Here is an 8,340-nt window from a genome sequence, read left to right as displayed (position 1 = left end):
AACTGGCCTGGGTTCACTGAAGCTGAAAGCCAAAGCATAGCAGGAAAGGATAAGGATCTCACCTGCAACTTCTTGAAACCCAGGGTCAAGAGCACCTATGACAAGTACGTGGAATTCCAACTGAACTCCATTAGCTCCTAGGAGAGCCGGAGGAAGCAGAGGCGGTCCAGGTGCTCAAGAAGACAGGACGGCCACACTTTGGCACAACAGGGCAAATGTGCAGGCGAAAGGTACAAGCTAAGTCACCCAGAAGAGGCCAGGATGCCCCAAGGAAGTCCTTGACCAAGGGACCAAGGAAGCATGTGAGCTCCCTGGTGCTCTAGTGGCTAGGATTTGGTGCTTTCACCAAGGAAGTATGTGAGCAGGCTGAGGGGACTTTAGTAGGCAGAGTTTGGGGGTAAGGCTGGGAGCATTTGAGAATACAGAAGGCTGATAATGTGCTTCTCTTTTTATTCCCATTGTTTCTAATACCTAGACAGAATAACCTTCCCCTCTGCCTTCAAGATTCAGATCAAACTGTCCCTTCCTTAATCCTCTTCCAGACAAGATTAATGGCCCCTCCTTTGCCTCCCAAGGATCTCTTCCCACCCATAACGACGCTGCTGTAACTTGACATAATTTTTGTGAGATTGTCACCCACAAAGTTCAGACCCAAAGCAGTGACATAATCAAAGAAAGAGTCCACCACCAAAAGCAAATTTTAAAATATTTCTCGGACGAGGTAAAAGTGATACTAGCAGTGCCTCAATAAATTCCTCCTGAGACAGGCTGGGACCTAGGGCCTTTACTGCAGTGCTTGCACCTGGACACACATCTCCACAGCAACAGAGTACAAAGAAACTAATGGAATTAAAAATAACTGCATGCATGCCGCAATCTGGGCAATTCTGAGCAATAAGATAAAAGGCCACAAACCGACCGCCACTTAGGTGCTGGGAGCAAAAGCAGGGTTCTGTGCATGATCCTGCACACGGCACCACCAAGAGGGTGAGCAGAACACCTAAGCCACTCCTCCGGCCCCATCTGCAGATCTGCCTCCGTCCTCACCCCACTGAAGGAACCAGCCTGCCCTCCATGGAGAGCGAGCAAGGGCACCTGTTACTTGTCGCTCCCTCGTGCTACAGCACAAGTCCCAGTAAAGCCTTGCCTGAATTCCTCATCTGGCCTCTTATCAATTTCTGTTGGTTAAAGAGTCCAAGGACCCAAGTCAGTAACACTCCTACACACCCACAGCTGTTGTCTACTTTTGTTATTGTTCTCTACTTCTTAAAAAAATAAATAACTCCCCAGTTCTAGCCTCTAAGCTTTGGAGAGGAAATGAAACTAAGAGGGGAGCCAGGCTGCTAGGCTTCCTTGATGGGCTCAGCTGGGCTTCCTAGATGATCTAAGAGGACAAGCAGGGAGAATGTGGAGAGAGAGTTACTAAGGAAAGAGCATAAGAACATACATGATATACAAAAATCATCATTTTCAGAGTTTTTAGTGCCCCACCTAGTTTTATGTCTGGTTGGAGCACAGGCACTGAATAGGACTCTTAAGACAAAGGAAAAGGCCAGACGGTGACTGCTGCTAGACAAGGAAGAAAGGACAGCAGCAGGGGAGGCCGGAGTCAGGTTCCCAGGCCAGAGCATCCTCTCCAAGCCCAAGCACAGCCCAAGCCAGGTTATGTGTCCCAACAAGCAGCTCAGAAAAGGAACGTGGAACAGAGTAGTTCAGCTTTCAGGCTTTAGGTGCCACCTGCTGGCAAGAAAGCTTAGCGCCAGGAGTCACTGGCAGGGGAGGGGCAGCTGCTGGAGTCCAGCCTAGCCCCAGTCCTGCTCCAGAGAATAGGCCTCCCAGGGACCTGGGTGGCATGGGGTGGAGGGAGATGAACAACCAGAGATGAACCATAACCACGAAGAGAGACACAATGGATATGACAATACCTGAGGGGAGAGAAGCAGCCGGGTATTGTTCTCTGTGGCTCCAAAATGGGAATTTTTACCAGCAAGTGACAGGGTAAGAGTCACCATTCATTCTACAACTCTTTACTGATCACCTACTGTGGGCCAGGCACTGAGCAAGGTCTTCAAGGAGTTTGCAGGAGGAATCTAAAAGTGAGAAAAACAGAAAAGAAGCAAAAAGGTTAAGTACAAGCTGTGTGAGAGCACTTAGAAAAGCAGAAGGCTATCTAATCCAGATTTGGAAGTTCAAGGCAGGCTTGCAGAGAATTTTTTTTTATTAAAAATACTGAGACCTGAGGGTTGAGTAGGAGTTAACAAAGGGGGAAGGAGGAGTGTCCGGGCAGCAGGTACGGAATGTACAAAGGTCCAAAGGCCAAAAAGCATGTTTCTGGGAACGGAAGTTCTAGGGTGTATCCAGTAAGTACAGATGGGGGAATGATTTTGTTACCCAAGGATGAATTAAGATGGCGGTCATTCACAAAAAAAGATGACAAAAAATACCGTTGGGCATTTTGAAACACACTTATAGATAACTAATAGGTTGTAGAAAAAATCATGATGGAAATTTTTAAATGCTTGGAACTGAATATGATAATGAAAATACTAGATATGAAAACTTGTGGGACACAGCTAAAGGGAAACTTAGAAACATCTTAACTTCCATACTTATGTACAGAAGATGGGCTGACAGTTAATAAGCTAAGCATCTGCCTCAAGAAGTTGGAAAAAGGGGCTTCCCTGGTGGCGCAGTGGTTAAGAATCCGCCTGCCAATGCAGGGGACATGGGTTTGAGCCCTGGTACGGGAAGATCCCACATGCTACGGAGCAACTAAGCCCATGCGCCACAACTACTGAGCCTGCGCTCTAGAGCCCATAAGCCACAACTACAGAGCCCGAGTCCCACAAGTATTGAAACCCGCACGCCTAGAACCCGTGCTGCACAACAAAGAGAAGCCACCGCAGTGAGAAGCCCGCACACCGCAACGAGAAGCCCGCACACCGCAACGAACAGTAGCCCCCGCTCACCGCAACTAAAGAAAGCCCACACGCAGCAACGAAGACCCAACGCAGCCAAAAAATAAAAATAAATAATTTTTTAAATTTATAAACAAAATATTCTATAGCTATAGTAAATTGGATCAATAGTTAAAAATCTGCTTACAACAAAAAGTACCAAACCCAGATGGCTTTATATAAGGGAGAAAAAAAGAAAATAGGACCAGGTTCTATAGGATCCTGTAAGCTCCAATAAGGAGTTTGGACTTCTATCTTAATGCCACTTGGGAGCCACTGAAGGGTTTTAAGCAGGAAAATGACATAATGAGCTTTGCATTTTGGAATGATGACTTTGCCTGCAAGGCTACAGATGGATTGGAGTGGGATCCAGGTTGGAGACTGCTATAATAATCCAGTTAACAGATGCTGGAAGCCTGGATTAGGGGAATGGCTGCAGAGTTGGAGAGGTGCTAACAGATTTGGAGATTTGGAAGATGTTCAGATCACGCCTGAGGGGTAAGCGTGGGGCATATAAATTGGAGGATGGTAAGGGAGAGGAAAGAATTCAGCATGAAACCTAAATTTGTTTGGGTAACTGGGTGTGTGAGAGTGCTCTTCGGGGGTAGGGAGGCTGAGAGAACCAGGTTTGGGTGGAGAATGATGAGGCAATTTTTTGATATGGTGCCTGAGCGATATCCCAGTAGAAATACCTAGTAGGTAGGTAGATATGAGTCTGGACCCAGGAAAGAGGTCTAGGGGATCTCCTAAAAACCTGGGTTCTCCCAATTTCAAGGCCAACTAACCATGAACCCATGAGGTCTGAATCAGTGTCGTAATACCAGCTCCATCTCTTCCCCAAGAGAAGCCGGGAATAGAGACCATCAAAGAGAAAGGAATTTGAATCAAAGAACCCATACTTGGGATGTCCCTGAAACAGACATGTTTGGGAGAAAGGACTTCAAGTGCCCTGTGCCCTTATCCTCCAGCTTCTGGCCCGCCCTAGATGTGAGGTCTCCTCCCTCTTTAGGGAGAAATAGGGAGCAAGGGACTGAAGTGGAGATCCAGAGATGCTATGGAGACAACTTCATGTGTTCATTCAACAAATAATTTATTGAAGCTAAAATTGAAAATTCAATTACCTATCAGTCATTCACACTCTTGGGTGAATTTTCATCATCTTCAATGTGAGGTTTAGGTTTCTCTCTCTTTTTTTTTTTAAATAGGTGAACATTCACATGTTTCCAGAATCAAACTTATATTAAAAAAGTATACATTGGAAAGCCTCATTCCCAACCATTCCCACAGCTGTATTCCATTGTGTTCCATAGTTTAATCAGTAAGGGTCGTTTTTTTGGAGAGAGATTTTGGAGGCTGGAGCTCTCTGAAAGGAAGGCCTTGGTGGATAGGCATTTGGAGGCAGCAGGGGACACTGCGGAGTCAGCGAGCAAAAGAGCAAAGGACAGGAAGTGGGGGACATTCCACTGACTTGGTAATTCTTCCTGGAGCCTTAGGAAGGAATTTATCCCCCTGGCTAGCTCAGGAAAACTCTGGATAAAGTGTTTGGGGAGAGAAAAACCTATCTCTGGGATTCATTTATTCTATTCATTTAACAAATATGTATTGAGCCTCTGTTCGGTGTCAGGCCTTGTGCTCAGACTGTGGGGAGCATAAGGGCAAGATTTCCATCCTGGTTTAGCTGGAGACAGGATGTAAACAGACTCACAAGCAAAGGGCGCCAACTGTGCAGAGCGGTGAAGGTGGGTGTCCATGGAGGAGCCAAGCTAAGTGCTATGGGAATTCACGCAGGGAGAGCTCTTGGAGGAGTTGGCCCTTTCTCAGCCTCAGACCCAGGCTCAGATGTCATCTCCCCCAGGAAACCTTTCCAATTCTACACACACAAGTAACAGCTCCCCCTTCTGAGCCTCTTCAAAGCTTACACTCAATCCCACTGTTGTACTTACCACACTGTCTTCTAATTCTTTTAATATCTCCCCTACTAGACTGAAAGCTCCCTGATGTCGGGTCCTGTCCTTTATTCTCGGTGCATCTCTGAATCCCTAAAACTCTGCACAGTGCCTGGCTTTCAGTGTAGACATCTATTAAATTTATTCCATCTCTCCACAGAGGAGATATAGAGTTTAAGCTGAGCCCTGAAGAACTAGTTAGATTTGGACAGGTGTAAAAGATAATTAAGGAGGACAGGCAGATGGATGGGGGGTGGGAGAAGGGGGTGAAATGTATCTTAAGAGTGATGGGGAGGGGACCATAGGAGATTAAAGCATGTTAAGGTCAGACTGAATTCTTAGTGTCCCTGGAGGAGAGGAATCTGGAGGCTGGTGGTCACCTAATACAGCACAAGGTTTTTTTCAGCTCTAGGAGCAAAATGAGGAGAAGCTGAGATTCATTGGGAGAATCATTTTCCCAGTGACTTCACCTGGATTTCTATGAAGGCAATTAAGGATGTTATCTCTCTTTTTAGGCCTCATCCTCCCACCCATGCCATGATTCCAGCTAGTCAGGATAGAAATTTCTAATTTTTTCCTTAGATCAACATCATGACATCTTGATTTCAAGAACTATCGAGGAGAACTGTAACTTCAGGTCACCCCTGGCATACCAGTTACATTTTCAAACAACATCTATAGACCAAGGGCCATAATGTTTAACGTGAACTGAGCAGGAATGTGACTCTCTTCCTGGCCTTTGGACTGAGAAGGAACCACAGAAAGTCAAATTGCCTCCGGACAAAAAGGACACCCGGTTTGACATCTTTAAGAAAGGTAGGGAGTGATAACATGGAAGAAGCTGGTTAGCCCAGCATTCAGGCTGAATTTATAATCCCTTCTGAAACAACACAGCCTTTCTGAATTGAAACAGTTCCGTGAAACGAGGCAGGAAGAGGTCCTATCACGCACGCACACACTCCGCCGCCTCTCCAGACCCTGCCGACCAAAAGCCAGATTATTGACTGTGGACTCAAAATTGATATGCCTTGTGGGAAGGGAGAGGAGGGCTTACAAGCCAGTAGCTGAGGAATCACAGTCCAGTTCCTTAACACAACAAATTACAGGCCTTTTACACAGGAGCACCCTTCTCACAAAGTGATGTGCCTGTTGCCAGCCTGACAAGGGAGGTGCCTCGTGACACTCAGGAGATGGAAGAGATACTTAGCAAGAGAGGGGACTACCTAGCAGTCCCGGTCAACAAACCTCAGAGAGGCTATTTGAAAGGTGCCCCAGTGTTTATCCTTTAACACATATGAAGGACCGATCAATTTGTGGAGACCTTAACTTTCTCTAAGCGTAGGGCTGTCTTATTAAGGAGACGCTGATTTCTTCACACCAGGATACTCTTTACAGCCCAGCTTGGAGTTTTCATTGGGAAGAGAACAGTGGGAATGGAAAGAAAGGTTGGATGTGAGGAAATTTCCAAGGGTGAACCTGTAGCCAAGGAGGCCATGACCTTGCTTCTTACTACACTGAGCAAATAAAAGCTATCTGAAAAGAACTTCCTTGTGTTCCCACTTCCAGATCTGCCAGCTGGCCCACAGTATACCTAGCCACACTCCTGAAAATCAATGAGTTGTCCATGCCACTATCTAAAGCCATGCCATCACCATGCCCGGTATGCCACCTCCTCTGTCTATTCCTATAATTGTCTCCTCTCTTTCCTTTTACCAAAATTTCTCACCCAATTAAATAATTCCTATCACAGAATGCTATAATGTATCCCATCTTAAAAAACAAAAACCAAACTTCCCCACAGTCTTCCTCACATTCCCCACATTCTTCATCCATTTCTTCCTTGCACTCACTCTCTGAAATTCCTTCCTGTCAGGCTTTCACGGCTTATCATCCGCTGAGAGCAGTCCTGTCAAGGTCACCACCGACCTCCACCTTGTAAAATCCACTGGTCATTTCTCAGTCCTCTCAAGTGCTTGTCCTCCCACAGGGTTTACCAGAGTTTGGCCCCTCCCTCCCACTTGAAACATTTGTTAAGTGAAAGTAATTTTCTTACCTTGCCAAGCTGCTTCTTCATTCCCCCTTCCTGGATGCTCCTGTTCCAGACCTCTAAATATGAAACTGGCAAAGGGCTCAGTAACCAGACTTCTCCTCTTCCCTACCTACACTCGCTTCCTTGGGGCATTTAGTCCCACGGCTTTAAATACTATTTGTATTTCTTTGTCCACCTCGCCTCGAAGATTTAAATGTCATTTATATATAGTGATAATTTCCAAAATTATATTTCCAGGCCCATCCTCTTCCTTACACCCTACTTACATACAAATTCCTACTCTACGTCTCCACTTGACTCCAAAAGGCATCACGAAGTTAACACACCCTAAATCAGACATTTAATATTCCTCCTACCAAACTGCTCCTCTTACAATCTTCCCCCAGCTTCGGTAAATGGAAACTGTTCTTCCACTTACTCAGGGCAAAATCTTGGAATCATCCTTGACTCCTTTCTTTCTCTCACATCCCACATCCAATCCATCGGCAAAATCATTTTGATTGTCTTCAAAATATATCCAGAATTTGACTACTTCTCGCCACCTCCACCATCACCTTTATCCAAATTACTATTAATTCTCACCCGGATTATAGTAGTAGCCCCCGAACTCTCACCTGTAGTAAAACTCTTACCAAATCTCGCTGGGAAGGCCACATAAGGACTGAAGAATGACTGGTGGGGACTTCCCTGGTGGTCCAGGTGTTAAGACTCCTCACTCCCAATGCAGAGGGTTTGATCCCTGGTCAGGGAACTAGATCCCACATGCTGCAACTAAAGATCCAGCATGCCGCAACTAAGACCCAGCGCAGCCAAAAATAAGTTGTTTTTTTTTTTTAAAGAGAGAGAAATGACTGATGGATTTGCCGAAGTGGGTCACTGGTAACGTTGATAAGACTGCTTTCACTGGATTGATGGGTAGGCATAAAAGCCTGACAGAACTGGATTCCACTCTACGGTGGAATCCTACATGCTCCTGTTGATCTGTAATAACCCACCAAGAAAATTTCCCTTTCAGAGCCCTTGTATTTGCTCTTCCTTCTGCCTGGACCACCTTTCTTCCAGGTAGTCACATCTGGAATACCTGCTTTCTCTCTCTCTCTCCTGAATTCAGATTTCTATTAAAATGACAGCTTCTGAGAGAAGATTTCTCCTATCAAGCTGTTTAAAATAGCACCATCCACTCTCAGTCCCTTTATTTCTTTATCTTTTCTTTTTCTCGTCATAGCATTTATCAATTTTTTTTTTTTTTTTTTTTTTTTTTTTGCGTTACGTGGGCTTCTCACTGTTGCGGCCTCTCCCGTTGCGGAGCACAGACTCCGGACGCAGAGGCTCAGCGGCCGTGGCTCACGGGCCTAGCCGCTCCATGGCATGTGGGATCTTCCTGGAC

This window comes from Delphinapterus leucas, chromosome 16, assembly GCF_059928025.1.
Source record: "Delphinapterus leucas isolate spDelLeu-1000000601 "Yukka" chromosome 16, BTC_Dleu_Yukka2, whole genome shotgun sequence".
In the NCBI taxonomy this organism is placed as follows: Eukaryota; Metazoa; Chordata; class Mammalia; order Artiodactyla; family Monodontidae; genus Delphinapterus; species Delphinapterus leucas.
This window is presented reverse-complemented; position numbering follows the sequence as displayed.